Here is a 13,756-nt window from a genome sequence, read left to right as displayed (position 1 = left end):
AATTCACCTGCAGAAGCTTGAAGAATAACAGAAGAAAGTCAAAGAAAACATGGATAAGGACTCTGATCTGAGATTATGACCAAGCACCCTGAGATCCTAAAATGTACCTGAAATCCTCAAGATATGCTGAAGATATACTGCTATATATTTTCTTTATCTAGTCAATAACAATATTCAATTGTGTTCAATTTAATTGCTCTCTTGTTTCTATTACATAGCCCACTTCAGCTTTCACTTACACTTTAAAGGTAAAAGGAAGGCAGTGATTAGCGTTCACATTTAAAAATAATCTCTGAAACCCACTAACCCCACAAATCTAGTTTGAAACTCAGACTATGGTGAACATGGACATAAAAGCAAAATGATTCCTATGGGCACTGGATATGGCAGTAGTTAAAGGGCACCCAGTGCAAGAGGTCTGCAGGCCTCCAAAAAATACTTAATAGAAAGAAAAATATGCACTGGTAGTTAAAGAACTACAATGGAACTGTGAACTGCGGGTAAAGTATACAATTTATTACATTAAAACATATAAAAACATATTTCAAAAGCCTCTCATGTATATATAAAGAAATTATAAAAAATAACATATAAAATGTAATAATCAAATTGAGACATAAATAGAAATAGGAAATCAATCACTCTGTATAAAAATATATAGATGTAGCTTTGCATGCTGCAGATAGAGTACTTGAGACCATATGTCTCTCTCTTTTCCTACTTCTCTGGGATGCTTGTAGGCTTAGAATATCTCTATTAGTTGATGGCCGTGACAGAGCAGATATAACAAAGGAGAAATGATAGGACGTCCACTGGATATATAGATGATAACACGGTATAACATATAGGAGCATTTTATATGTGAGTTTTTATATTTACTTTATATATACATGAGATACTTTTGATATATATTTTTATATGTTTTAATGTAATAAATTGTATGCTTTACCCACAGTTGACAGTTTCATTGTAGTTATTTGACTACCAGTGCATATTTTTCTTTCTATTTATGGACATAAAAGCGTCTTTTAATATACAGTATGTTAAAGTAAATGTTTAGGGGGAAAAAAAGATTAGGAACACCAGTATTAAAATTAGATAAAAATGTACTTGCTGGACAATTATCTTCTTGTGACATTGCCCAAGTTAAATTGGAACTCCAACAGAAGATTCATTTTACTCCTTTCTTCAAACAACTACAACTATGGGGGAAGGGGGTCTTTTCCCTATGACTAAAGGCATAATTAAAGCCAAAGTTAAATGCCTACATGTATACGTTTTTTTTCACCATTGGGCGTTAAATGAGGGCCCTTAAAAAACTTTGCTATAGGACCAACCAATATCTAGTTATACCAATAAGCATGGCAAGAGGGCGTATGCTACAGTCCCCCTTAGACTTCGAGTTCCTGCTCTGAACAGAGTAGGGATCCATAGGCAAACTGAGGGGGTTTCCTAGTGCCTGGAAACCCCCTCCAAGCCTTGGGGAATGTATAATTGAGGTGGCTGGACCCTGCCCCGCTTCACACAGCTCTGCTTGAAAAGGGAGAGCTTTGTGCACCTAACAGTAGTGCATGCAGCATTGCCCATGTATATTATAGGGATAGGAAGAGTTGGAGAGTATCTAAGCACTGTCTAATATTATAGCCATGCCCTCATGCATGCTGGCCACGCCCTCTGGTGCTGTGGTGTGGAAACCCTCCTCCTCAAATCCTGCGTTTGCCCCTGGGATCAGAAATAGAAGCCCGGGTACAGGGGAGCCGGGCATGGGCAGTGAAGCCCCTTTGGAAGGCAAACTCAGGCAGGAGGGTCCTGGAAAGGACAGCGCCGGCCCTGGTTACAGCCCTGCCTAGGAGATACTACCCCCTGCTGATTTCTCTAATTGCTGATCCTAGAGAAGTTGAATAGAAACTGTACTGTGCAGTTGTCAAACAGAATGATTTTTCAGAGCCATAACTTGTCTTTGTCTGGGACAAACACAGCGCTACTAGTTAGGGGTAATGGATGAATAATGGATAACAATGAATAATGAACAATGATGAATAATATATGAAAAATGTATTGACAATTTTTTTGCCTGGAGTTGTCCTTTCATTTATCTTCCTGTGTATTCCTTATATTGTAACATGAAAATGTTGGATTACTTAAAACTGCCAGCACTATTATAACAGCAATACATTTTCTATTAACGTAAATATGAAAATAAAGGCTGGGACTGAACATTAGGTTTTAATACATTAAAAGCTGATCAAAGCGAGGTGTTTGTTTTTAAACCAGTTTTAATATCAGACCTAGACAATAGATTACTCAATTAAGAGAAAAAATATTTCTACTGGGAAATACTAGGGGTTAAATAGTACTGGTTTACACAGTTACCCCAAATAACTATCCCCATATGCTTCGCTTATCATCCAAAGTGCTGATTTAATACTTTCAATGATCCTACAAGGAACACCTCTAGCAAGAGGGGAAATAAGCAGTTTCAGACCCAAAGGAGACTTGATGTTCAAAACAAAACGTAACAACAGTGTTAATTGCAATTTCATGGTTCACACGTCCTCCTCTAGGGAATCCTCTATATTCTAAATCATTACTTTAGTTTCGGCAGCGATATTAAAGCAGACATTTGCAGCCCTCCAACTGCTTCCTGTGGAGCTGCCAGAGATTTCTTTTAGTAATCTTTTCTTGACATCTCTAATGGGGCACAGGAATAGCCTTGTAGCCAAGTCTTTAGTGGGAAATGAAGGTAAGTGCCAAGGCAGCTATTTTTCAAAGGTGTTAATATGTTGAATCTGATCTGCTTGTACAGTATACATAACTAAAATAAACTGTCAGGTAGCTAAGGGCTAGGCAGCCTGTTTCTTTCAAGCTCTTCATTTCCCAGCAGGAAGGTTGGTAGGTCCAGCACAGCGATCAAGGTCATTTGTGTGAATGTACTGTTTTGTATTATTTGTAGTTCTTTTTATAACAGTTTATTTGATATATATCTATATGTTTGGTGGTGAGAAATGTCCTCTTTTATTAGTATCACTTGTAATTTAATGTCTTCTTTTATTATTGTCACTTTTATACAACCCCTGCACCCTCCACTGATCAGGAGCCACCTGAAGAAGAATATGTCTAGTCCATTTTAATAGCACTGAACATGGAAGTTCATGGCGCAAATCAACGCCCGACAACTGCTGGCTCCATGTGATAAGAGGTATTTGTCATAATAATGAAAAGAAATTATACTGTATTGTACCAGTTATTTGCAGAATACCATTTTACATTTCTGGTTGTTCTAGATGTCTGCTGTTCTACATCACATGCTATAGAAGTAGTGTTTAAGAACCATTCAAGTTTCCATAGCTGATCAGTGTCTACAGCAAGTGTGAGTAACCCACTACATACTGCATTGGACACAGGCTAACCACTACTGTGGCCTGCCCAAGCAATAGTTCTGGCTTTAAAAGACCCTACACTGTTGGGGCTACTTCTCATCTCATCTATTGCACTTATCTGTGTTTGAGGCGTTACTACTCTCACTATTGTGTTCCTACCAAACATTATATATTCTGGGACTACAACCAACCTCATTGTTATTGTAACTCCCATTATAATTATGTTTGTCTTCAGATTGAGAATTATAGTCTTATTGTGTCCATTGCAAAGTGACTCATGACTCTTTAATTATTATTATTATTATCATTTATTTATTAGGCGCCACAAGGTATCCGCAGTGCCTCACACAGTACTAACAGTAGACTATACAGGGTGAAACCATACAGAACAATGAACAAAAAGTACCAATACTTCAGAAACTCCGGCCAGTCATATGCAGTAAAGATGGAGTGGAAGAACAGGTATGGAGACAGGAGGGGAGGGGGCCCTGCTCATACGAGCTTACATCCTAAGGGAGGGTAAACAGACCAGGCACAAGAGGAGCCAGTTGAGGCAAGAGGAGAGATGGGAGGATGAACAAAGGGAGGAGATGGGGGTTAAGTAGATGGTTGGTAGGCTTTGAGGAAGAGGTGAGTTTTGAGTGCACGTTTAAAGGAGCACAGAGTAGGAGAGAGACGGATGGAATGAGGGAGGTCGTTCCAGAGAAGGGGGGCTGCACGGGAAAAGTATTGGATTCTGGAGTGGGAAGAGGTGATAAGGGTGGAGGTTAGGCGGCGGTCGATGGCCGAGCGCAGGGAGCGGGCAGGAGTGTGAATGGAGAGGAGGTTAGAGATATAAGGGGCAGTAGAGTTGGAGAGAGCCTTGTAAGTGGTGGTGAGGAGTTTGAAAATTATTCTATAGGGGATGGGGAGCCAGTGTAAGGCAAGGCAGAGAGGGGAGGCAGAGGAGGAGCGGCGTGAGAGGAAGATGAGTCTTGCGGCCGCATTGAGTATAGAGCGGAGGGGGGAGAGAAGGGAGTGGGGGAGGCCAGTGAGGAGGATGTTACAATAATCAAGGCGGGAGATGATGAGTGCGTGGATGATAGTTTTGGTGGCATCCTGAGAGAGAAAAGGACGGATGCGGGCGATGTTGCGTAGTTGTAAGTGACAGGCTTGGGCAAGGGAATGAATGTGGGGGGCAAAAGAGAGAGAGGAGTCGAGGGAGACACCCAGGCAGCGAAGTTGGGTGACAGAGGAGATGGTGGTGTTGTTGCCGACAATAGAGAGGTCATCGTGGGATGTGTGTCTGGGCGTAGGAAAGACAATGAGTTCAGTTTTAGAGATATTGATTTTGAGAAAGCGCTCATACATCCAGGAGGAGATGGCGGAGAGGCAGTCGGATACCCGAGCGAGGAGGGTGGAGGAAAGATCAGGAGAGGAGATATAGAGTTGAATAAAGGTGATACTGAAGACCGAAGGAGGAGATGAGAGCACCAAGGGAGAAGGGGTAGAGCGAAAAGAGTAGAGGGCCAAGAACAGAGCCCTGTGGGACTCCTACGGGGAGAGGGTAGGGGGAGGAGGAAGAACCAGACGTGGATACAGAGAATATGCGATTAGCGAGGTATGAGGCGAACCAGGCATGGACAGAACCAGAGAGGCCGAGAGAGAGAAGAGTTTGCAGCAGGAGGGGGCGGTCCACGGTGTCAAAGGCCGCAGAGAGGTCAAGGAGGATGAGTACAAAAAGGTGACCATTGGATTTGGCTGATAGGAGATCATTAGTAACCTTGGCCAGGGCAGTTTCGGTAGAATGGAGGGGACGGTAGCCAGATTGGAGAGGGTCAAGGAGGGAATTGTCCACGAGGTGCCTGGTTAGGCGACTGCAGACAATCTGCTCAAGTAATTTGGAGGCATAGGGGAGAAGAGAGAGAGGGCAATAATTAGCAAGAGAGGTGGGGTCAAGATTGGGTTTTTTGAAGATAGGAGAGATTAGAGCGTGTTTAAAAGAGGAGGGTACTGCACCAGAGGAGAGTGATAGGTTGAAAAGGTGTGCTAGGTAAGAGCAGGCCTTTGGAGAGAGAGAGCGAAGGAGGTGGGAGGGGATGGGATCGAGAGGGCAGGTAGAGGGTGGAAAGGAAAGAATAAGGGAGCGAACTTCTTCACCGGTTGTAGGGCTGAAGGAGCACCAGAGTTGGTTGATGGGGGGAGGTGAAGTGATGAGGGTGGCGGGAGAAGGGGAGGAGGAGATGTTCAGTCTGATGGCCTCAATTTTGGAAGAGAAGAAAGTGGCGAAGTCAGAAGCGGAGAGGGAAGGCGGGACAGAGGGGTAGGGGGGGAGAGGAGGGAGCTGAAGGTGGCAAAGAGGCGGCGGGGATTGGAGGACTCTTCATCATTATCTCCATCACCATAGCTGTTGAAAAGACTTCCAACATTATATATTGCTACCTCATTTTGTTGAAACTCAGAGAGAGAATTTGTGTTTAGAGTTTTCATTTCATCCATAGGTTTGATTGAGAGCGCTGTTCACTCTAAAACCCATGACCAACCCAGTGATTTAAGCAAGGAGTGTGACACAGCCACATTTTAGAAAGCAAGAATAACTTTCCAAGTTCTCATTGAATAGTTACATGGCCAATAATAAAACTGTCAGGTGGCATTTCCCCCTTGCCTGGTGTGTGTGTGAGTTATCTCCAGTTATTTATAGGGAGTTGGACAGGGGTTTTCTTAAAACCCAGAACTTTACCAAGTTCTGTAACTCCTGTGAGAAATTGAGAAAGAGGTGAGATTACCGGAACTGTGAGATTTACCACCCCCTCCCCACCAGGAGTAGGAGAAAGGATGGCTGAAGTATCTGACTGCACAGTTGTTACATTTAGATGTGGCCTACCATGTCTGTATGATGCTAGCCTTTGTCTAGAATGCTATACATGTGTTATAATGACAGTGAGAGTGTCCCATAAAGTGTGTCAGGTACTGTCCCTCTTCCATTCAGGGACGGCCTCCTTCTATCTGCTCTGCCGTGTCTGGTTGCTTAGCAACCAGGCGCTGCTCTTCCGGCCATCGCACTGGCTTTTGTTGCCAAGCAACGAGATGCTACAGAAAGCTCCAGCGGCGTCCTGTTAAACTCCGCCGCCGGTGCTAATCATCTGGGGTCTCAATACTATTTAAGGATTTATTGGGTCCCCCAGCTCCAGCACTATTTAGCTTGCTCCTATATTGTTGGTTTTCTGTGCATGACCCCGGCTTGATCCTGACCTGTTTTGGAATATCCTTGGCTCTGATTGGCTGCTAGGGTTTGACCCTGCTTGTCTGTGACCATTCTCTTTGGATCTCCCTGGTGTACCATGCTGCCTGAATCCTAATGACCCAGCTAGTCTGTGACCATTCTCCCTGGAACACTCTGGTGTACTTCGCTGTCTGCATTTTACCTAACCGACCTGTCTGACTATCCTCTACTTTCCGTTGCCTCGCTGGTTGCTCAATTGGAGGACCGCAACCTTCCCTTCTCACGCAAAAAAACCTTAAACCCCTTGCGGGGATCCCTAGTAAAGACCGGAGGTGCGTTAGACTCCGCACCTCTCTCTCGACCTGTGTCAACACCAGCAGGTAACCACCAGTGCCTTTATCCTGTGACAAATTGGCAGAAGATACTAAAGGAGAAAGTTGAAAAATGCCTTTGTGGAGATTAAGCTTATTATTTATTGGAATATTGTTTATTAATACTGGAAATGGGATGCTGTCGCAGACAACTGAAGGTAAATGGACACCAGTTATTTGAGTTATTTTTACTAGGCAGAAATATATCCTTTTATTTGGTCAAATAGAGACAGACACATGCGTATCTCAAGAGATGTCGGAACACATAGTACATAAAACACTGCTTACTATACAATACAACAAACCTTACAGAGAAATACACTAAGGGCTAGATTTACTAAGCTGCGGGTTTGAAAAAGTGGGAATGTTGCCTGTAGCAACCAATCAGATTCTAGCTGTCATTTTGTAAAAAGTACTAAATAAGTGAAAGCTAGAATCTGATTGGTTGCTATAGGCAACATCCCCACTTTTTCAAACCCGCAGCTTAGTAAATCTAGCCCTAAGTGTGTGTTACAATATATAACATTACAATATGCACACACTCCCCTCCGCTGTATCATATACAGACGTCAGCTGCCCAGGATGTGGTGTAGAGTGGATATGTAGGTAGATCTACATACTATGCCCATGCCCTGAAGATAGGAGGCCCCTCATTTTCTGCAGATTGACGTACCTAACCGTGATGTAAGGTAGAATTTATATTTGTATTGTGGACATTATGAGAAAAAATATCCACCAAAGAGGACAGATTGTTTAATGCATATACAATAACATGCATCTTTATTTTCTTTGTTACGTTAAGAAATGTCATTCTAATTATTTATTTTATATTAAATTCATGCAATGTCACCAACCCTGCCATCTATTGACATAAAGCAGGGAGATGCCAGCGTAGGTGAGTAGACAAACCCTTCACCCCATCTGCTCTGACCCTATTCTCCTAAACCATGACAAAAAAGAGAAAGACCAACCATCTGGCACTTTGATAGAAGAAAGCAATAGTATGAAATTCATATATGCATGACTGGGAAGTTTAGGATGCTGTATACCTCTATACAAGACGCTAGCCTTCCTTTCATTATGTGTATATAGAAAACATAGGGGCTTATTTACCTATAGATCTCCTTTAGTGGTGATAAAACTGGTTTCATTTTATCACCTCTATCTTCTGGATTGGGAAGGTTTAAATTGTATTTTATGTGACAAATGTAAAAGTTGAAATGAACTAGTAATAGTAGGTATGATTTTCAAATGAAGGTGTTTGCTTTTCCCAAGCCAGCACACAGTTATATAAGGTGTTAGCACAGGGGCACTTACCAAACCGAAATGTAGGAGCGCAGCTCTGTATGGGTGAGATAGACAAAGTGAAATGCGCTGCATGTCGCATATTCTGCAGTTAGTAAATTAACCGTAAAGTGCAGAAATAAGTAGATAAAACACTTGTACTAACAAAAGGACATTGGAATATTAGTTACATTAAATAAGAGCAGCTCCAATGTTTACATACATGAAGGGTGAAATGTAGAGTATATTGGAGGAACAGAAAGCGTTGAATGAATTGTGTATGTGTGTGTGTGTGTGTGTGTGTGTGTGTGTGTGTGTCGGGGCGGGGGGGAGGGGGGGGTGACAGTAGTCTCTGTTTATATGTAATATTTTCACTTGTGTGAGCTGGGGCCTGGTTATAGTAGGGTCCATGGTACAATTGACAGGCTGGTTTCTGACTCATTTACAATTACAGAGGGACCTGGGGGGCTGGTTTAGTTATTATGTTATTGGCTCCGCTCAGTAGAGCCCCTGTGTTCTCAGCACCTACACAGTTGCCAGCATTTTATAATCATTTCCAGGGACACTGTGCTACTGAGCCATTGCATTTAAGCACGTCATGTGCCATACTGTCTCTGTGGGCCTTGGAGCACTACAAGGCTCATCATGTCATGTTTACTGTGGATGTTGCCAATATTCAAGAATAGGGACATCTACATCAACAAAGATATCCAGTGATTAATCATTACAATCTGGGACTGTCCCTGGAAAATAGGCACAACTGGTAACTGTGCTGGTTACCATGGCTGGGCAGTAGTCTCAGCTGCAGGGCCCAGGTTTCTAGTTCAGGGACTGTATATAGAATTACTGTCTTATTTTACTTATTACAAGTATTAATAACACCGATTGTGGTAAGGAAGCAGCTCTGTTGTTTTTTTATAATTGATTTAAGTAAGGAATTTATACGTGTAACATGGCTGTAATTTAAATTATGTTTCTTCACCTAATGTGTTTCTTTCTTGTATAGATGTCCATAATCTGCACATAATGCATGAGCTGATCATTGTTCCAGCAGCAATAATCATCATAAGTGTTTTGATGTTTGTAGGAGTCTATATTTACATCAGGTAAATTACAGACATCACCTACAGATTGTGTTACAGTACATTTACCTAGATAAAAGATGTATTATTACTATATTACTATTACTAAGTATATTATTATTAACCAGTGTAACAAATATAATCTGGTTGGCTGAGAGACGTGTATGTCTCCAGTCTTTTCCAGGGGCAGATTTAGCATTAGGTACAGCAGGTGTGTGCCTACTGGGCTGTTCATGGCCGTATACATCCACAGAAACACCATCTATTCAACCACAAAACAAATGATGTTTCCACATATAACAATGAAATGATACCTGTCTCCCTCTCTATTAAATGATGCTTGACCCACAAACCTCTGGTTTGCTAAAATGATGAAATGTCTTTTACCCTTCTGCTCCACGGGAGGTTTCTGTCCTCCCTGAGCCCACCTTAGGACACCTGGTTTACGGATTGACAGGTGTACCGCTCCAGTCAAACTCCCCACCTGCTAATGTCCTTGCACAATGCAATTTCCCTTACTTTTTAGTGTTTCTAATATATATATAGTTACAAGGACACCGTACTACATACACAACAAACTTTGTGCTGCGATTTATAAAACAGAATGTAATATAGTTCCCTGGGAAAATAAAACAGTACCCAATTGACCTATAAGTACCATTTGTCAGGCTTGAAGAGCCGCTGGTCTCAGGAAGCTCAGAGCCACCAATTGGTATTAGTGCCATTGAACTAGGAGGTGCAGAGTCTAACGTACCCCTGGTGTTCACCAGGGACCACACAAGGAGGTTTGGACTTGACTGCAAGAGGTACACAGGTCGCAGTCCACCTAGACAGTTACGAGAGTAGTGTTTAGAATAGTCAGGATGGTCTGAGTCAAACCTAATGGAGACAGGCGGTACAGGAGGGTAATCCACAGAGAAGTCAAACAGGCCAAAGTCAAAAGGTCACGAGAAATCCAGGAGAATAGTCAGCAAGCCAGGGTCACAACAAAAACAGGGACACAAACCAGTAGAGTAGTCAGAGGAAGCCGGGTCAATATATATATATGAAGAAACAGGAACAATGCTGAAGACAGGAGATAGGATACTCTGGCACCCTAATGGTGCCAGAGCAGGATTTAAATAGAGGCTGCTGCCAGGGGATTGGAGGAAAGCATGGGTAGTCAGACACGCTGAACAGAAGAGCGCCCTGTTGCTAGGCAACAGAATGAGACAGAGCGCATGTGCACAACGGCGTGAAGACGGGGATGCTGCATACGTTTTGCTTAGCAACAGGACCCCCCGGCTGGATCTGCAGGGCAACCGCCCCCGCTTCGTAGAGGAACAGCGGGGACGACGCTTCACACCAATATTTTTATTTTCCCTTGCCCATCAAATCAGTTTCATGCTAACTACTACTTTCACAGCACCTGCCCTCAATCATAGCTCAATGAGTATTTACACATACAGACACATGGTTATGTTTTTAATAAAATAAAGACTTTTGGGAGCTCAGTAACTGAAATACTTTTTGAAATCACATTCTGAGAGATTTTCTGAGAAGGATGTGGCAGTGGCATTTGAGTACAATTTTTTTGTTTAAGAATATTCCAAGAGGAATCTCAGGCCATGGAATGGCCAATTTTGGGCCCTGGTGTGCAGTGCACACAGCTTTGGGGAGGTATCTATGTGGACACCCCTCTTTGGCTGTGTGTGAAACCTTGGGAAATGATGCTTTGAGCTTTTCATAGGAGTGGTGTTACTTTGCAGACCAGTAGGTAGCTATTGGTGAATGCAGTTATTTTTACCTGCCCACAATCCATCCCAGATGGATGGATGAACCCCATCTATACCATTACACCCTTTAGAACAAGACGATTAAATAGGATATGTTTTAATTTGAGTCCCACATTGATTAAGAGAATTTTAATTTTAATTGGAGGTCATTGATTATCTATGAGTAACACTGCAATTTTGTAAATAATGTTTATTTACTACTGTGTTTTTATATGTGTAATAAATAAGGATTTATTTGTTATATCTGATTTTTAGTGTATTCACCTATATTGAGTACAGGTTGTTGATTCCACCACCCCCAGTTTGCCCCTACCACAAGGACTACTTCCTGGCCATGGGACGTTTCTTTTCTCCCATGATTGCTAGGCACAGTTTTTTGTTGATGCTGATTTGCTTTTCTATGGGCTGATGCAGAGTTGCAAACTGAGCGTAATTTATTTTAAAAAATATACCTCCTAACTAAAACTAAAAGGTTAGACATCACTTCTGTTAAACATTTGCATTACTAGATGTAGAAGCATACAGGTTGGAAAAAGAGAGGGGTCTTCTAGTGAAATGTAAGATATGTCATCAAGAATTAACAATTATTAACTTTTATGCACCGAAACAGGTGCAGGAAGAAGAAGCTTCTCAGAAATATGAAAAAACAACAAGAGCAGAAAAGAAAGAAGGAAAAGACTGGAAGAACCAAGAAACAAAGACCTGATAAAAACATTTTTAAAATATAACATGTGCTAGGTTTTGCTTCCTGAAATAAATATTCTTATTTAAGCAAACTTTCATCTTTAATTATATATTCCTTCTATTATTATTATTATTAATATTAATTTGTAAGGCACCCCAGTGCTCTATAGCAATGAAGAGTGGGGAAAACACCACATACATAGATTAGGTATATACAAATATTGGAGAGAATTTAATCAGGTCCACCAACTCCGATCTAACTCAGTTAAACCTCTTATCTCAGTCAACTTCTCAATTCCTACATCCCCCTGTCCTGATCTGGCAGCCTCACACCTTAATCACATGTAAGCAACAAGCCTTGGTCATGTGGTTCAAGCTACTCTTTCTTCTCAGTGTCAACCACAATCTCAGCTGTGGCACACTAAAGAAATGCACTGTCTTCAAAAACTCCTTCAAAGTAGAACATCATTGACAGAAAGCTAGTATCTCTCATGACTTCCTGAAATATGCTACCAGCCCCAACTGAAATGCTGTTGACATAGCCAAACAAATATACTTTCAATCTCTCATCTCCACTCAGTCCTCTAACTCTAAGTATCTGATTAATACATTTACATATCTCCTCAACCTTCAACCCTCCCACACCAACCACTCCGACCTCCAACACTGCCCAAAATATTGCTTCCTACTTCAAGAACACGCAAGAAGATGCAATATGAAAAGTTTCCTCTTAACTGAGCAGTAACCTGTTTAGTTCCTTTCCTGCACCCTCAGCACCATCTCGTCATTTGATATCACGAAAAGAAGACTCTGTTCCCATTCAGCTACCTGTCCACTCAACCCTATCCCCTCCCTGTGTTGATCCAGCCTAAACTAAGCCTCTACACTTACATCTTTCCATCATTACTAAAGCACACAGTTACTCTTATTATGAAAAAAAATCTAATTTAGACCCAAACTTTCTCTCAGATTACTGTCCCATCTCTCAACTCCAATACTCGTCCAAGATTCTTGAAAGGCTTGTTTACATTAATGATCCCTCTTTAGTCAGCTTTCATTTCCAGCACTCCACAGAGACTGCACTGAGGTCAATGATTCGATCATTGCTGTATGTAAATGACAGCACCTACTTGTAATTCTCCTTGACCTCTCTACTACAATTTACACTGTTGCTTGTGTATGCAGGAGGTGCAGCCGCTATGGGGCCTGGAGTTGAGGGGTGTTTGACAATGCTAGTGCCCCTCCACTCCAAGGCCCTTGTGGAAGACCACCGCACCTCCAGGACCCTCACATCAATTCCCAAGTATATTCTTCGGAGCAGTGCATGAGTCAATGCACATGCACCAGCCATGCATGCTCAGAAGAAGCCCTCCCTCTCCTCTTTCAGAACAGTGCAGGGGAGTCCAGGAGGCTACAGCGGCATCACCGAGCCCCATACCCAGGTGAAGTACCACAATGCTTGGTCCTATGTCCTCTGCTCTTCTCTATCTATACCATTTCTCTTGGGAGAGTAATAAAGTCTTTTGAACTCCAGTATCATCTCTACGTAACACGTAAATTTATCTGTCATGTCCAGATTTTCTCCATTTGTGTTGACCAGCATTACTAAATGTATTTCTGTCATTACTTCTTGCCCCCAGTCTTGTTTTATTACTGCATTTGTTCCTAATTGTAAAATGCTGGGAAGTATACTGGTACTATATAAATACTACTACTACTACTACTACTATTACTACAAAACTAATAATAATAATAATAATAATAATAAATAATTGTGTTAGCTTTACACCATGTTCACAGATCCATATTTTAGGAGTGGGACACAAACCAGAAGCACCTTCAGACAAGCTAGCTACACAATCAGGGAACAGTCCGGGACCCATAAAAGGCAAAGGTACAACAAGTCAGATGCAGTAAAAGTGAAAACTGTAAATTTAGAAAATAAGAATCCCACAATAGACAAAAGTGACATTTTTAA

At 41.8% G+C, this 13,756-nt stretch overlaps 1 long non-coding RNA gene across 1 annotated transcript in view; it reads left to right on the top strand.

Annotated features, from left to right (window-relative positions):
- The window catches only part of LOC142158418 (uncharacterized), a 401,996-nt gene extending 390,220 nt beyond the window's left edge, over positions 1-11,776 (top strand). Inside the window, exon 3 of the long non-coding RNA XR_012692773.1 lies at positions 11,705-11,776. This is a non-coding gene — a long non-coding RNA (uncharacterized LOC142158418). The remainder of the gene's footprint in view (positions 1-11,704) is intronic.
- The last annotated feature ends 1,980 nt before the right edge of the window (positions 11,777-13,756 follow it).

This window comes from Mixophyes fleayi, chromosome 5 (genome assembly GCF_038048845.1).
Source record: "Mixophyes fleayi isolate aMixFle1 chromosome 5, aMixFle1.hap1, whole genome shotgun sequence".
Classification (NCBI taxonomy): domain Eukaryota; kingdom Metazoa; phylum Chordata; class Amphibia; order Anura; family Limnodynastidae; genus Mixophyes; species Mixophyes fleayi.
The sequence above is the reverse complement of the archived record's forward strand: the minus strand, read 5'-3'. Positions and strand labels throughout refer to the sequence as shown.